Source organism: Canis aureus, chromosome 19, assembly GCF_053574225.1.
Source record: "Canis aureus isolate CA01 chromosome 19, VMU_Caureus_v.1.0, whole genome shotgun sequence".
Taxonomy (NCBI): Eukaryota; Metazoa; Chordata; class Mammalia; order Carnivora; family Canidae; genus Canis; species Canis aureus.
Genome location: NC_135629.1, coordinates 8421680 through 8437491, shown reverse-complemented (window position 1 = coordinate 8437491; position 15812 = coordinate 8421680). Strand labels below are relative to the sequence as shown.

The following is a 15812-nucleotide window of genomic DNA, read 5'->3' as shown; positions in this document are numbered from 1 at the left end:
TCCATGCACTGGGAGCCTGACATGGGATTCGATCCCGGGTCTCCAGGATCGCGCCCTGGGCCAAAGGCAGGCGCCAAACCGCTGCGCCACCCAGGGATCCCTAAAATATTTTTTAAAAAAAAAGCTTAGAAAAAAAAAGATCAGTGGTTGATAGGGCTTGGGGAATGGGGAGGGATGCAAAGGCAGAGCAGAGGATTTTTAGGGCATTGAAAATACTCGGTATTGTCCTAGCATGATGGATACATTTGTCCAAACCCATAGAATGTACAAAGCTGACTGAACCCTAATGTAAACTGTGGACTCTGGGTGACAATGATGTGTCAGTGCAGGTTCATCAGTTGTTACAAATGTACCCACTGCTTGGAGATGTTGGCAGCAGGGGAGGCTGTGCCTGTGTGGGGGCGGGGAGAGTGTGGAAATTGCTATACCTTCTTCTCAGTTTTGCTGTGAACCTAAAACTACTCTACAGAAAAGTCTTTTTTTAAAAAAAGCAAGTGGCAGAATGATAACTAGAGTGAGATGCTATATTTAGAATATAAGCGCACACACAAGAAACCATTGTTACATGTTTTCTAGGTATATATAGATGTATGCAACTGGAAAGGGAAAAGTCTAGAGGACATGCGGCACACTCTTCCTGTTGTAGCTGAGAAGGGTGGAGGAAGAAATGAAGATTAAGTGGTTGATCAAAAGCCCTTAAATATTGTAATAGTCTATAGGGAATATACACCAGAAATATTGCATCATTAATAGTATTTTATAAGAGGAAAACAAAGGAGAACAAAATAAGGAGAGGAAGGAGAGAGAGGGAAAGGAAGAGAGACCAGGGAGGTAAATGGGCAGAGAGAGGGTCAGGGAGAAAGTGAGGGAGAGGAGGAAGCAGGGGTGGGGAAGCAGGTTGCAGAAGCCCTGTGAGGTCCCCTCCCTCTGCACCCGCCAAGATCTCTCCAGTCCCATCAGCCTGGGGCAGACAAGCTCAAATCCCAGGGCTCTGCAGTGTTCTCTCCCTTTAAGATGTCAACTCTTCTCCTGGTCCCCACCTGCCCCTAGCCCTGGCCTCCTGCAGAGGCCTTTATTCCTCTTATCAGAGAAAACCAGAACGGACCACATGGCTGGCCCCACGCCTGGCCCACTGATTGCAAATTGTTTCTGAAGGAGTGTTTAGCAATGGGTTTTCCCTCTCCCAGGACTATTCTAGGAATGTCAATAGCTTCCGTTTGGAATAAAAATGCTGAATCCATTTTTCTCATAAATACTGATATTGTGATTAGCTGCCATTCTGATGGCAGATAATGAAAGTAGATCATGCATTTGCTGCTTCCAGATCTCCTAAGATAGAGATGTGTGGGTGCCACAAGCCCTGATGGGGCATCTGCTCTGTGCCAGGCTTTGAGTCCATGCACTCCTTCCACCTCTCCTTGGTAGTCGTGGCTGTGTCTTCATAGCAGAGGAATAGACTGTGGCCCAGTGACATCATCCACCTACAAAGTCCTAGAATGAACTGAGGACTTCTCTCTCCAAGATCAGGATTCACATCTCTACACCCCAACTGCCCATTACTTTTGGAAAGCAGAAATTCTAGAAGATGAATAAGATGAGTAGACTCAGGGTAGTGCTCAGTGGCTCACCCCCATCAGGCATCAGCCCACCCCTTCCCCAGTGGAGAAGACACAGTATATTACCATAACCCTGCACCTAACCTTTTCCAGGGACTCTGGCCAACCTCCTACTCCTTTCCCTGCATCTCTGCCTGCGGGCTTCCCCATAACACCTATGAAAGTTGTTTTACCAAGTGCTCGCTGGTCCAGAAGTGTCAGGAAATTAGCACTCTTGGAGCAGTCTTCAACCAATGGCTGGCAGGATTTGGTGTATAGATACCCCAGCTCCCTCTCCTCTCAGGTGGGATGATTCTGAGGTGTAGGTGGCACACTCTTACCTAGGTTTTCTCACTGGAATTGAGCACCAGTTGCCCACCAGCTAGTGGGTTAGGTCATGCACTCCGTACTGGCTGCCTTCCCTTCCCAATCCCACTTCCCTACTGTGTTCCCTAAGCTTCCCAAGTAGACCACTCCCACTCAAGTCCTTGTCTGGGGGCCACCTTTGTTTGAGAGAACTCAAGCAAAGAGCCCCTTGGAAGCCAAGATCCAGATACGTTGTAACCAAAGCTTCAGTCACCAGCAGCAAATCTCCTAGCAGGAATTTCCTAAGACGCAGATCTGATCCCATCCTTCAAGGCTCCCTAGGTTAAGTTCAAACTTTTCCTTCTTTTGCCTTGTTTTGTTTTGTATTGAGGTACAGTTGACATATAACATTATATTAATTTTAGATACAACATAATGATTTGATAAATGTATTTGTTGGGAAATGATCACCTCAGTAGATCTAGTTAATATTCGTCACTACACCGATCGTCACAGACTTTTTTCTTGTGTTGAGAACGTTCAATATCTACTTTCTCAGCAACTTTCAGATAGGCATTACAGTATTATTAACTATAGTCACCATGGATTCATTTCACCCCTATGACTTCCTTACTTGGTAACTGGAAGTTTGTACATTTCCACTCCCTTCAGCTACACCCCCACTTCCCTCCTCTGGCAATCACAAGTTCAAATTCCTTAAGGTGGTATTTGGACACTTAGAGGTTTTATCTGTTCAGAAATCCTTTTCCCTGGTCTGTTTACAACCTCTCAATTGGGGGTGGGGGCAGGGAATTACTTCTTCAAACTCAGTCCAAAGAGAACATAGGAGAGATCTCATCCTTGGTTAAGAGTATATGGACTTGAATCCTGTCTGGTGATGTGAGTGGGTAGTTCATGGAGCTTCTGTTCTTTAGGTATATTCTTCACATGATGGGCAACAAGCTGAGTACCTCCCACATAGTCTTGTGTGGGTTAGAAGAGCTCATACACACAAAGAGTTGAGCACAGTGCCTGGTATATGGTTCTGATGTGCTGGTTCCACCAAGACTCCATGAAGATGGAGTGTGTATGAGTCAGGCTTAGCCAAAGAGAGCATCAAATACCTCTGACCGTGGCAGCTGGTTCAGTAATGCGTCCAAGTTAGTCCAACAAATGTCCAAGCTGGGAATTTTCAGGGAACGCTGGGAATGAGAGGGTTTTCCCTGTCAAGAAAATAAAGATATTTGTCTGGAGCTGTTGGTAGCCATATCGTCTACACATGGGGGAGAGGCTGCCCAAGAAATAAGTCAATTCTGAAGAAAGCAGGACCAAGAAAGGTAAAGGAGGGAGGGAGAGACAGAAAGCAGATCCAGGCAGAGAAATGGAAAGACAGAGACGTGGAGTAGATCCAGCTATGTGAACTGGATATATCCTTGACATTTTCGCTGTGCAAGCCAATAAGTTTCATTTTGTGTTTCAGGTAGTTTGAGCTCAGATTTCATCTCCTGAAACCAAAGGGATTTGGAATGGAAACTTGCTTAAGAACTAAACTGAGTGAGCCAGACAGCCCTTTAAGATTCTAAAGCCAATGACTTTTTTTTTTTTTAAGATTTTATTTATTTATTCATTCAGAGAGAGAGAAAGAAAGGCAGAGACACAGGCAGAGGGAGAAGCAGGCTCCATGCAGGGAGCCCGACGTGGGACTCGATCCCGAGACTCCAGGGCCATGCCCTGGGCGAAAGGCAGGCCCCAAACCACTGAGCCATCCAGGGATCCCTAAAGCCAATGGCTTCTAACTTTTATCTTTCGCGACATAAAAATTGTATCAAACAAAATTGTAAGTAGAAGCCCAGATTATACAAGTGGAACTGTTCTGGCTAAATCAGAGATGTGGGTCCTTGAGTCTGCCCACTGCCGCCCTCAACCACCACTCGCATGTTCCTGGCCTACAGGGGCACCTCCCCAGGAAGATCTAGGGACCAGTGGGAGCTCATACCACTGTCCTATCCCAGTCCCATAACTCTCCAGCTGAGGGGTCAGGAAATTCATGGCCATACAAGAGCTTCTGAAGCACTAGACTATGGCAGAAAGTCCTTGTCAGATGTCTACCACTGGCGGGCCAGTGGGGTTTCCAGGTGTATCTGGACATGGCATTAAACAACACTGACCCACAAACACGGAAAGTGACTTCCTCTTCAATTCATTTCCAATTTCTGTGTTCACACCAAAAAGAAACATTCACATCAAAACGAATGTGTGACCTTGGGCAAGTCATGGTTCTGTGCCACAACTGGAATCCAGGTGAACCTCTGGCTCCACCCTCAGCCCCCGGGTTTCTGAAGTTTCAGCCACTCACATATCACGTTCATTTTCGTTCTCATCATCCACACTTTAATTTAGGAATTTTGCCAGATTTGGGCAATAATCAGATCTTTCTTTAAAGCAACTCTCCTTGAAACAACAGTAAATTTATTTAAAAGGAAACATTTCACCACTGCAAATGGAAAGCCAATATCCTTTGCCAAAATAGAAACCAACTTAAAATCATGACAATAACAATAATAAGCAAAGAACAATGCTACTAAATTCTATGTTGCAGAAGGGAGGCTGCAGCCGGTTCTTTGTTAAAAAGGAAGATTAGCAAGTATTGGAGAGGTGTTAAAGGCATGGTAGCACCAATCTGAGCCTTTCTTTTTGATGTGACAGCCAGGAGCCAGGCTGAAGGAAGCCAAGGAGATAAATCTGCCTGCCATCTTTGGCAGCTAAGGCTGGAATAAAAAAATTTTGGGGTTTTTTTTTTTTAAACAAATATATGGGGAATTTAGATAGGAGTCCATTTCAAGGGCTCCTTTTTCCCCGTCAAAAGAGGCAGGTCCACCAAGGATCCAGAGCTCTTAAATAGGCTGCTGGCATACCCACCAAAGTTAAACACATCCATGACCAGCAATCCCATTCCGAGATTGAAAAGACAAGTCTGCAAGTGACTCTTGGCTTAAAAATGCATGGCATTTTATCAGCAAATCTGTAAGTATGAAAGAAGACCACCAGCCAGAAACGCATTCACGTGTGCACTGAAGGGCACATATAAAAATATTCCCAGCAGCACTACCTATTATTGCCCCAAGTGGAAAACAATATAAATGTTCATAACAGGAAAATATATAAAGAAATTATACTATAGCCATGTGATGGAATACCATATAGCCCTGAAAAAGATAAACTAATTCCTACACATAACAGTGTGGGTAAATCTTACAAACATGATACTGAGGGAGTGAAACCAGACAAATAAGAGTATGATTCTATTCATGTGAAATTCAAGATCACAACTAATTTATGATGCTAGAAGTCAGAAGAGTCGTTACCTCTTGGGGGTGATATATCGAGAGGGAATCTCTGAAAAGCTCAAAATGCTCTATGTCTTGCACATGGAAGTGTGCACATGTAAAATTTCACTGAGCTGTTCACACAAGGTAAGTATTTTCATGCACTTAAGTTTTAAAATTTTAATTGTAGTATAGTTCTCTATATTATACTATTTTCAGGTGTACAACTTAGTGATTATATATATTATGAATTGCTCACCACATGTGTAGTTACCATCTGTCACCACACAAAGTTATTACAATATTACTGACACTTTAAGGTGTGTATGTTATACCTCAATTTGAAAACTATATAGGCTGCTGGCTGAGCCAACAGATAAAGTGAGTTGGGCTGCTATGGGTGAGGAAGTAAGGTTGGTACCATCTGATTGCTGATGGCTTTTGTCACCCGGTTGTGGACAAGGGTGGGGTCAAGGAGGCACCCAAAGGCATGGCAGGTGGGGAACTACTTCCTCTTCATTTTCTTACTTAGTGCCCATTTCTCGCAGACAACACTTATCTCAAAAGCTGCCCAAAGATGCCATCATTTTTTAAAGCTGTCGAAAGCCCTCTACTAGAGCTGCCATTGCACAAACTGCTACCTTGGCTGGGCACTAGGCACTTGATGGCCATCACCTTACTGAACCCAGACCACCAGCCCAAGGAGCAGAGACACAGCAGAGAATTTGAGCAACTTGCCTGAGGTCACCCAACCGGGAAGGGGTGATGTGGTTTTTACCCCTTTCTGAATTAATTTTAAAGATCACACCTGCATCTGTATCACATATGAATGCTCTACAGACAAAGCTCCCCCCAAATTTCTTACAGAGGTGAGATGAAGTCAGATGAATGACATAGGCATTGTGATACAGTGTTAGGCTACTACTTGACCTTTGGGCGATTCTTCAGAGGGAGAATCATCTACTTCCCAACTGCAGTTGACCTTGGGTAACTGAACTAGAGGAAAGCAAAAGCAAAACGATTGTACAGGGGGTGACTGTATGCAGAGTTCCCTGAATATACCAGGGAACTGGTCCGAGCCAGGAGGGCACGAGGTGTCCCGCTGGCATCCAAGCCAAAGCCTGCAGACCGAAGAAGGGTCCGCCAAGAGAGGAGGATAAGGGAACAGTATTCCTGGCAGGGGGAATGGTATATGCAAAGATTCAGACTTGAGAACTTTTGGAGGGGGACTGAAAATAGCCTCAGGGCTGGATGCAGGCAATGAGTGTGGAGGGAATCAGAGAGTCCTAGGCTCTCTGCCCTGGGTGAGGATGAATAGTGAGCTCCTATTGTGTGCAGGGCTTGACGGGACAACAGTCACTGGATCCACCAAAAGGAGAGTGGTTACGTACCTACAGGGAAGCAGGAACAAGATCTATCTGGGGATATGAGAAAGAATCCACATGCAGCTGAGCAAAATTCCAGCAAGATTCCTGGCAGTGGTAGCATTTGAGCTTGCCTTCAACCCCCAACTAGGATCATGTCGACTGGGAAGGGAAAGCAAGGAGCTTCCTTGTGAATGGCACCTGAATAATGAAAGTATATTGGGTATTGGCCGTGCGTTATCTGGCTTTCTCCCAGGAACATTGTCAGATGGATGCTGTTATGATTCTCATTTTGTGGAAGAGGAAACTGAGGCCCAAGAAGGCGAGATCATTTGGCCAAGATCTGCCTAGCTGCAAAGCCTGCACGTTATCCAAAATGCTGCACGCTGCAGAGAAATGTTTATTGGGCCGTTCCCGCAGGGACAGGCTCAGCCCCCACCCATCACAGACTGCTATCCACCCGTCTTTTGGGGGGTTAACTCTTTGGAAGTGGCATTCTGTTGAAGTGTTAAAATATTGATCCCAGCGTGGTATGACACACACAAATATTTGAACATTCAGCAGCGAGGCGGCTGCCAGGGATCTGCCCCAGCGTGACTCGTGGGCAGGATAACAAAATGATCTTATGTCCTATTATCCCCTGTGAGGTTTATTGTGGGTTTTCAAGTGATTATACACATTACAGCTGTGGCTCTTTTGCTAATGGGGGAATTTCCTGCATGGAGGGGGGTGTGGTTAGGATAACAGCGTCCCTTCAGCAAACAAAACCTGAAGCTCTGTTTCCCCACAGGGGATATTTTCTCAGGTGGAAGGGATGCGTCTCAGTTTTACTATAATTTTGGAGAAACTCAAAGCGGGAATTCCCTCAAAGAGGGAGACAGTCTGCTGGAAGCAGTGGACAGGGGTCCAGGGCAGGAGGCCTGGGCCAAACAGTGGGAAGCAGACTTGGCACGACTTCCCCCTAAGCCTCTTCCCCAGCAGCCTGGTGACTCGGGATGGCAGAAGGGAGTGCCATCTTTTTAATTGCAGGTGAGCAAACGGGGGGCGCAGAGAGGGAAAGGGACTTGCCCAAGGTGACACAGAGGGTTAGTGACAGATCTCAGCATCCTCACCCCCAGATCAGGCCTCTCCCCACAGCACCACTTGTGGCCTTCATGGGAGGCAGCCAGCGTTGGCAGAATACCCCCAGGGGCAAGATAAACCAGTTTAATGGCTTAGTGGCTTTGAGGTGGCCCGGGCTTGAGCTGGGAGTCCAGCTCTGCTCCTGTCTTGCTGTGTGGCTTTGGACCAGTGACTCTCTGGGCCTCTGTTTCCCTACATATAGCACGTGTTCCAAAATGTAGCAGGTAGTCAACATCTTCCTAGTTTCACCATCACACACCAAGGTGCTCTCGAGCAAGTCACCTCTCTCTGGGCCTTGATTTACCCATTTCTAAAATAGAAGGACTCAACTAGGTACTATCTAAGGACCGATTCCAGTCTGAAGGCCTGTAAAATATGACTTCATGAATTACCTTAAGGCAGGGAAGAGGGAAGACTACAACATTAATATTAACAATAACAGTTTCAACCATTTATTGGGTGAATTGGGAACTCTGCTAGGTACTGACCCGTCTCATGTCACACTTACAATGCTACAAAAGCTCCCTGCTGGTCTCCTGGCTTCCACTCTTCTCCCCTTCAATCCACCTTGCACATCTGGCCAGTCTCAACCTTTCTTACCTTACTCTTCTGCTCCAGCACAATCAATGGCTCCCCAGTGCCCCCAAGGTCAAGTCCAATTCTTTAATGTGCTGGTTAAGATTTCCATGCTCAGGCCATTCCCTCTCTAAGGAGTTTCCTATCAACTGTATTGTCTCTTTGTCTGGTCCTCTTCCATGCCTGGTACTCAGAGGTGCTTAATAAACATCCTTTAAGTGAATGAACACATGGGTGTAATGTTTCTCTAAATTAGGCTACTCAAACTTTAGTCATTTGCAAGCCACTTACAAGAGTTTTGTGAAATCTGTGCACTGTGTCTATTTTTATTTACTTAAATATTTTTCTTTTTTAGATTAAATAAATGTATCCCAAAAGGAAACTGTACATCATGCTATAACTAGAAGATCAGTATTGCTTGCCAGAAATAGGTCTCATTAAAAGAAATGCAAGGACAAATGAGCAATGCATTCACTTCTAACTAGACATTGTTGTCTACCAAGGCTGGAGTCCTAGAGTTTCTCTCTCTCTCTTAAATGGGATTGGTCAGGACTTTGGAAAAGTAATGAAAAATTAGTACCAACCTAAGACTTATCCCTGGACAAAAGTCACAAGCATGTTATAGGGAGATGAACACAGAAGAGCTTTTCCCTTCCAGATTTTTTTTAATTAATTAATTTATTTTTTTTAATTTATTTTTTATTGGTGTTCAATTTACTAACATACAGAATAACCCCCAGTGCCCGTCACCCATTCACTCCCACCCCCCGCCCTTCTCCCCTTCCACCACCCCTAGTTCATTTCCCAGAGTTAGCAGTCTTTACGTTCTGTCTCCCTTTCTGATATTTCCCACACATTTCTTCTCCCTTCCCTTATATTCCCTTTCACTATTATTTATATTCCCCAAATGAATGAGAACATATAATGTTTGTCCTTCTCCGACTGGCTTACTTCACTCAGCATAATACCCTCCAGTTCCATCCACGTTGAAGCAAATGGTGGGTATTTGTCATTTCTAATGGCTGAGGAATATTCCATTGTATACATAAACCACATCTTCTTTATCCATTCATCTTTCGTTGGACACCGAGGCTCCTTCCACAGTTTGGCTATCGTGGCCATTGCTGCTATAAACATCGGGGTGCAGGTGTCCCGGCGTTTCATTGCATTTGTATCTTTGGGGTAAATCCCCAACAGTGCAACTGCTGGGTCGTAGGGCAGGTCTATTTTTAACTCTTTGAGGAACCTCCACAGTTTTCCAGAGTGGCTGCACCAGTTCACATTCCCACCAAGAGTGTATGAGGGTTCCCTTTTCTCCGCATCCTCTCCAACATTTGTTGTTTCCTGCCTTGTTAATTTTCCCCATTCTCACTGGTGTGAGGTGGTATCTCATTGTGGTTTTGATTTGTATCCCTTCCAGATTATTCCACTCCACCAACAACATCCTAACTACCACCTAATGGCCAGTCCACATTTGGGAATGCTGCTTAATGGAACCCACCACTCTAGCCCATGAGGGGTGCCTATGAATTCTCTGGAAGACTTTAACTGGGGATTTTTAAGAAGGATTAAGGTCCTATATACACTTGCCTCATCTTTATAGTATAGTGGCCCTTACCCAAACCCCATGGCACAGGAGACAGTTCTCAGAACTCCACTGAGATAAGAGTTTGTTGTTTGAAACCATCTGCCTGGTGGAATAAGGAGCTCCCATCATTGGAGACGTGCAAACAGATGCTAGACAGTCATGGGGGGAGAGGGGATGGGGAGCAGGAAATGTTGTGAAGATAATTCAAGCATCAGATGGCGGCCTATGAAACTGACCTGACAGCTAGAATTCGCTTTGGTATGTAGGCAAAACACATGTACTGCAATGAAAATAGCAGGGAATTAACTTCTGATCAGGAATTTAGAAAAAAGAGAGACAATCGTGAATGAGGTTATTCAGGAGACCCAAAGGCAGAAGGGGAGATGGAAGTGGTTATGATTATTTCTTTATATAGGTAATGCTTCATATTTCTCAATCCAGCTCTGGATTCATCGGGACAGTTTTGATTTTAAGCAACGGAAACTGAACTCAAACTTGCATAATTGACAAAAAGGAACTTAATGGGTTTTAAAATAACTAAACAGCCTACAGGCATGGCTAGATTCAGAGACCCAAACAATATTCATCAGGACTCGGTCCACTCTCCATCTCCCAGCTTTGCCCTGCTCTATGTTGGCTGCATTTTCAGGTAGGGTCTACTCCAGGTGTGAAAAGTGGCTGCTGGCGGCTCCAGGCTTGGGACCGCGGTGGAGGTCAAGCTTCTGTTCAACATTAGTTTTCACAAAAGTCCCAGGGAGACTTCTCACTGAGCCAGCCTACCCCACATGTTCCGTGCCCCCTCCCCATCGAGGTCATGGTGGCTCTGGCTATACCCAGGGCATGTGTCCACCTCTGGAAGAAGAGAACCCCACCCGGCCATAGGAATGAGGGGAGGAGGGGAAGTTCTCCAAATCAAAACTGAGGTGCTATCACCTGAAGAAGTTGGAATGAATGTCAGGCAAGCAAAAATAGCTTCCATTTTGCTACCTTCGTATCTTTGCTAAGAGTTGTGTCCCACCTCTCCATCCAGGCAGCTCCCAATCATCCTATGGCCCTCAGTTCAAATGGCCACCCCGAGCTGGCCTGAGATGCCCCTGAAATGTGTGCTCCTGGCAAAGCTTTTCACTCTGGGCTTACTTGGCTATTGGACAGAAGCCCATCTTCCATGCTGGACCAAAACCACCTTGAGATTTGTCTTGTCTACCGCTGTGTCCCCAGAACATAGGACAGTGCCTGGCAAGTGGAAGCTCAATAAATATTTATTTGAAGTCCCAGTCAGTGGAGGTTATAAGCCTGTGGGAGCTAGTGACCAGTGAAGTGGGGGGAGGGACAGATGGAAGATATCAAGGAAGGCATTGGGATGCCATGCTTGTGGGTGTGTGTAGGGAAAGAGCCAGGAGAAGTCAGGGTGGTCATGGGACCCCAGGATGGATGACCCAAGTGGGGGGCAAGGTGGGTAGAGGATGGCAAGTCTATCAGGAAATGCCAGCCCTAGGGGAAAAGAGAGGAGGTGAAGAGTAGGTCAGGGCTGAAAAGAGGGAATTCTATGAGTCTTTGGGAAACCCAGAGAGAAGGCCAGTTGTGACCCCAATTCCAGGAGCCTTTGTGAAAATGGAAGGGGCGGCGGTGCCAGGACTTGCAGGCGGTGTCAGCAAAGGGAAGGGAGGGAGTCCTCCCGCACTGGGTTGGGATCAGCTAGGAGAGAGGCTTCTCCAGAGCAGGGTCCCTCAAACCTCAGACACTGCAAGTAGGAGGATGTCTTGGGGGTTCCACTGCCATCCCTCGGGTGTTTCTCCAGTTTTTAGTCATGTTTATCCACCTGTGCACCCACTTGTGTCTCCAGGACCAAACCCTGGTAGCAACCTGCCCCACCGTGCCACAGGCACACCCCAGACGGGCACCAAGGGCCAGTTAGCTTCGGGTCGGAAGTTGTGTTCCCCTCCTAACAGGCAGCGGGAGGCAGGGGCCCACCGCCCCCCCCCGCCCCCACCCCCACCCGGGGGGCCCTGTAACCTACAGAGAGAAGAGGGGGCCAGAGGGAGGCAGAGAAGCTGAAAGGACAGACCAACCGCAGAAGCGGACAGTCAGGCTGGAAAGAGAAAGCCAAGAGGGGAGTCCGTGTTGCAAAGGAACGAAACCGAGCCCACGAGCGGCAGGCTGAGGACCCGAGGCCAAGGCCCGAGAGGCCACCCGAGAGACGGGGGAGGAGGGGCTGGGAGGAGGGAGAGAAGGGGGCAGCGGGTGGGCGGGCGGAGGGAGAGCCGGAGGGCGCGCGGGGAGGGCGCGCGGGGAGGGCGGGAAGGCGGGATGCGGAGACCCCGCGGCCGGGGCGGGGCGGCGGGGGGCGGCGGGGGCGATGGGCGGGCGGCGGGCGGCGGGCGGCGGGCGGCGGCCCTCCCGGGCGGGGCGGGCTCCCGGAGCAGCGCCCCGCCCCCGGCCGCGCGCTCCCGCCCTGCGCGCCTCGCTCCCCCGCCCGCCCCTTCCCCGCGTCCCTCCGCCCGCCCTCGGAAGACCGAGCCGCGCTGCGCCGAGCAGCGGAGGAGCCGACGAGCCGGGAGCGCAGCGCGGCCCGAGCCCGAGCGGCCCCGCGCCCGGAGCGCACCGGAGCGGCCGAGCTGCCCGCGCAGCGCCCGCTGCGGGCAGCGCAGCCCGGGCCGCAGGTAGGATCGGGCGCCGGCGTCGGGGCGCGGGCCGCGGAGCCCCGGACCGCCCGGGCAGGTGCGGCCGCGCGGGGTGGGGGCGGCCCCCGGGGTCGGTCCCCCGCGCGTCTCCTCGCCCGGCCTCGGGGCCGCACGGAGGAGCCCGGGCCGCCCTCCGACCCGACCGCCGACGTGAGCCCGGCCGGTCCCCGGGGGCGCGCGAGGGTCGCGAGGGCCCCCTGCCCCTTCCCCGTCGCGGGCACGCGTGGGCCCCCTCGCTGGCGCTGGAGTCTCCTAGCTGGAGCCGTCGAAGCGCCGCGTCCGTTTCCGGGGTGGCGGGGCCCCGGGCAGCGCAGGAGACGAAGAGGAGCGTCCGGGGGCCGTGGCCACTGCTCCGTCCCGGGGTCCGATGCGCCGAGGTCGAGCCGCGCGCCTCGTTCCTTCTCCAAGGGCCCTGGCGCGAGCGACTCGGGGACGGGTCACCTCCTTGCCTCCGGGGGCAGCGCAGGCTCTCCAGAGATGTTGGCCACGGAGCGTTTGCCACCGCCGGGGCTGCGCGCACGCTAGCTCCGCCGCACTCTGCGCTCCGTACCCGAGGAATGTGGGGTGAGGGCAGGCCCCCGGAGGGTTTGGGGACACCGTCCCCTTGTTGCTGAGGAAACTGTTTTCACCTTCTTGTGTCCCGCATGTGCTCTCCGGGGATGGGAAAAGGGAAAGTGCCTGCCGTGGTTACCTACCCCGGGGCAGTGACCGTGGGGTCTCCATGTCCGTCCCCTTTGTGCCCACCATCCCTACGGGTGGCACCCACAGATGCCCTCTTCTAGCTTGGCTTGGTCCTCAGACAAGGAACTTAGACTGGGCAACCCCTTACTGAGGCTCTTAGCTGATCTCTTCCCAAGATAGACATGGACCCCAAGGAGAAAATTGGATTTTAAAAAGCCAAATGATAAAGCCCTGCTTCTTCCCGATATGGGGCTGGAGCACTCCCTCCCTCTCCTAGAAACCCCAGCCTCATCCCCATGAAGAACTGGGGTGGAGGGGAAAGCACTGAGTAAAATGGCTCCTGAGCTTTGGTGACAACCCCAAAATCTCAGGCTGTCGGGCTATGTGAGTGGACTTTGGGGTCGACCTTCATTTTTCTGTGACACACTAAGTGGGTGTCTGGAGAGAGAGGAGGTGTTTGGCTAGATGGGATGGTGGGTGCTGGGTATTGCTTAGGTTCTTCTTTCTCTTTGGGAACTTTGGGGAAACGTATTCACAAGGGAGTCTGAGAAGGCTGCCCCGACTCCCAAATTCCAGAACAAAGGAGATCAGTGGGAACTACAGGCAACTTGTACCCTCTGTGTCTCTCTCTCACTCTCTCCCTTTGGAGCATTCTCTCTGGGAAGGGTTGACCCCGCCTCTGCTCTGGTCTGGGTCTGAGTAGTCCCAGGCCCTCCCTCAGGCAGAGGAGGAAGAGGGGACGTTGCCCTTAGAGGTGCAAGTCCCAGGAGGAGTGGGAGAGACCTTTCCTCAGAGCATCCAGGGCAAAATGGCTGAGCCTCTCTTGAGTCTCAGAAATAAATTGTCAGGCAAGCAGCAAACAAAGAAAGAGCTCTCTCTCTCCAGCCAAGCGCTGGCTCGGTGGCCAGGGCTTGGAGGACAAACAGTGAGTCCCAGGCAGGGGCACACAGCCGGGCTTGTCTGGCAGAGAATCTGGAGAGTGGGGCGATTCCTAAGAACCACACAGGAGAGAGGCAGCTGCTGTGGGAGAGGAAACCGGGACCATCCGTCTTGTGTGCAGCCCTTTATTCCCAGGCTGGAAGGTCTGGTGAGAAGTGGGTCCCCAGCAGCTCAGGATGGAGCTGAGAGGGGCATCTAGAGGCCCAGAAGGAAACAACTCAGAGGGTAAAGAGAGGAAAGAGCAAGTCCATCAAGGCAGAAAGAAGCACAATAGCTCTGTCTCTCCGGATTTCACATGCCCGGCAATCAGGAACCCCAAATGTCATCTGTTTATGCGTGGCCCAGCACATAGCAGGCACTTAGGAAGTGTCTTAGAATAAAGCCTGCACCGATGGAAGGTGACGACAGTGCTGGCATGGACCGACCTGCAATACCTTTCTATGTCATTGAGCCAGGGAGGCTCGAAAAGGTGGACTCTGAGACTAGAACCAGCCCTGGCTCAGTTGGCTTTGAGCTGGGGTGCTGCCATTTTCTGGCCCAGTGACCTTGGGTAAGTTCTCATCCCCACTGGAAGGAAGGGAGGAATGGAGTACTGCAAGCTTCCAGTGTGGCCAGCATAATTCCGATAATAACCTCCTGCAGCCGCTACTCTTCTAATCCCCGCTTCAGAGGTGAGGGAACTGCAGTACCGAGAAGGGAAGTGACTTGCCCAAGGTCATCCAGCTGGGAAGAGGCAGGGCAGGGATTTGAACCCCGATCTTCTGATTTCCTGGCCAACACTCTGCCCCTCTCCTGGGTCTCTGGGCCTCAGTTTTCACCTCCATAGAGTGAAGTGGAAGGGTGATCGTGAGGATTTAATGGCTGGCAATGAGGCCTCTAGGTCTGCTGTCTGAGCAGTGGCTGTTTCTCTACCTTCCCAGCATAAGTTAAGAGCTTGAATAAAGCACCAATGTCAGGTAGCTTCTCGCCATCATGTAAAGATACTGTTTGTAGGCTTGGCTGTGAGCTCAGCAGCTGAGATAGAAATGTCCCAAGCCACTTGGAATTCGGAGATGTCTTTTTCCCTCTTCTCTTAGCACAGATATGCATCACAGACCAAGTGCCAACCATTAAGCTTTGCCCACCGCCCCTAGCCCCCTGCATCCAAAGTCCATCCTCAAGCCCCGTCCCCTTTGTCCTTGGGAGCAGATGGGATGCTGGAGCCCCTCCCTGTCACCTGGTCCCAGGTGTGCCCACCTTCCTTCCCTTGGATCACCAAAGCCACACCACCCCAGCATCCCTGTCCTTCAGCTACAGCTGCAGTGCCAAACCCAGTTAGAGCCCTTTAATCGCCTTATTCCCCGGAAGGACACGGAGATGTGAGTGTCAGCAGGCCTGTTTTTGCCCCTGTCAGAGCAGCCCCTTCAGTCCCCCATGCAGACTCACCGGAGCTTCTCTGTGCCCAGAGAATGGTGGACAGAGCACAGCCCCTGCCGTGATGAAAACAACCTTGAATTGACTCCAATTGCAAAGAGCAGCAGGGCCCCTCTCAGTGAGGAGATCGGCAGACGTCCACTGCTCTGTGGCATTCCTCTGCACCGGCTCCTCAGTGGGCCCAGCACTGGTGCTCCTCACTGTTACCTTTTTGCTCCACT

At 50.2% G+C, this 15812-nt stretch overlaps 1 protein-coding gene across 1 annotated transcript in view; it reads left to right on the top strand.

The window, feature by feature from the left end:
* The first annotated feature begins 12408 nt into the window (after positions 1-12408).
* The window catches only part of SLC6A1 (solute carrier family 6 member 1), a 42160-nt gene continuing 38756 nt past the window's right edge, over positions 12409-15812 (top strand). Inside the window, exon 1 of the mRNA XM_077857814.1 lies at positions 12409-12537. The gene's annotated coding sequence lies outside the window, so the exon portion shown is untranslated. The remainder of the gene's footprint in view (positions 12538-15812) is intronic.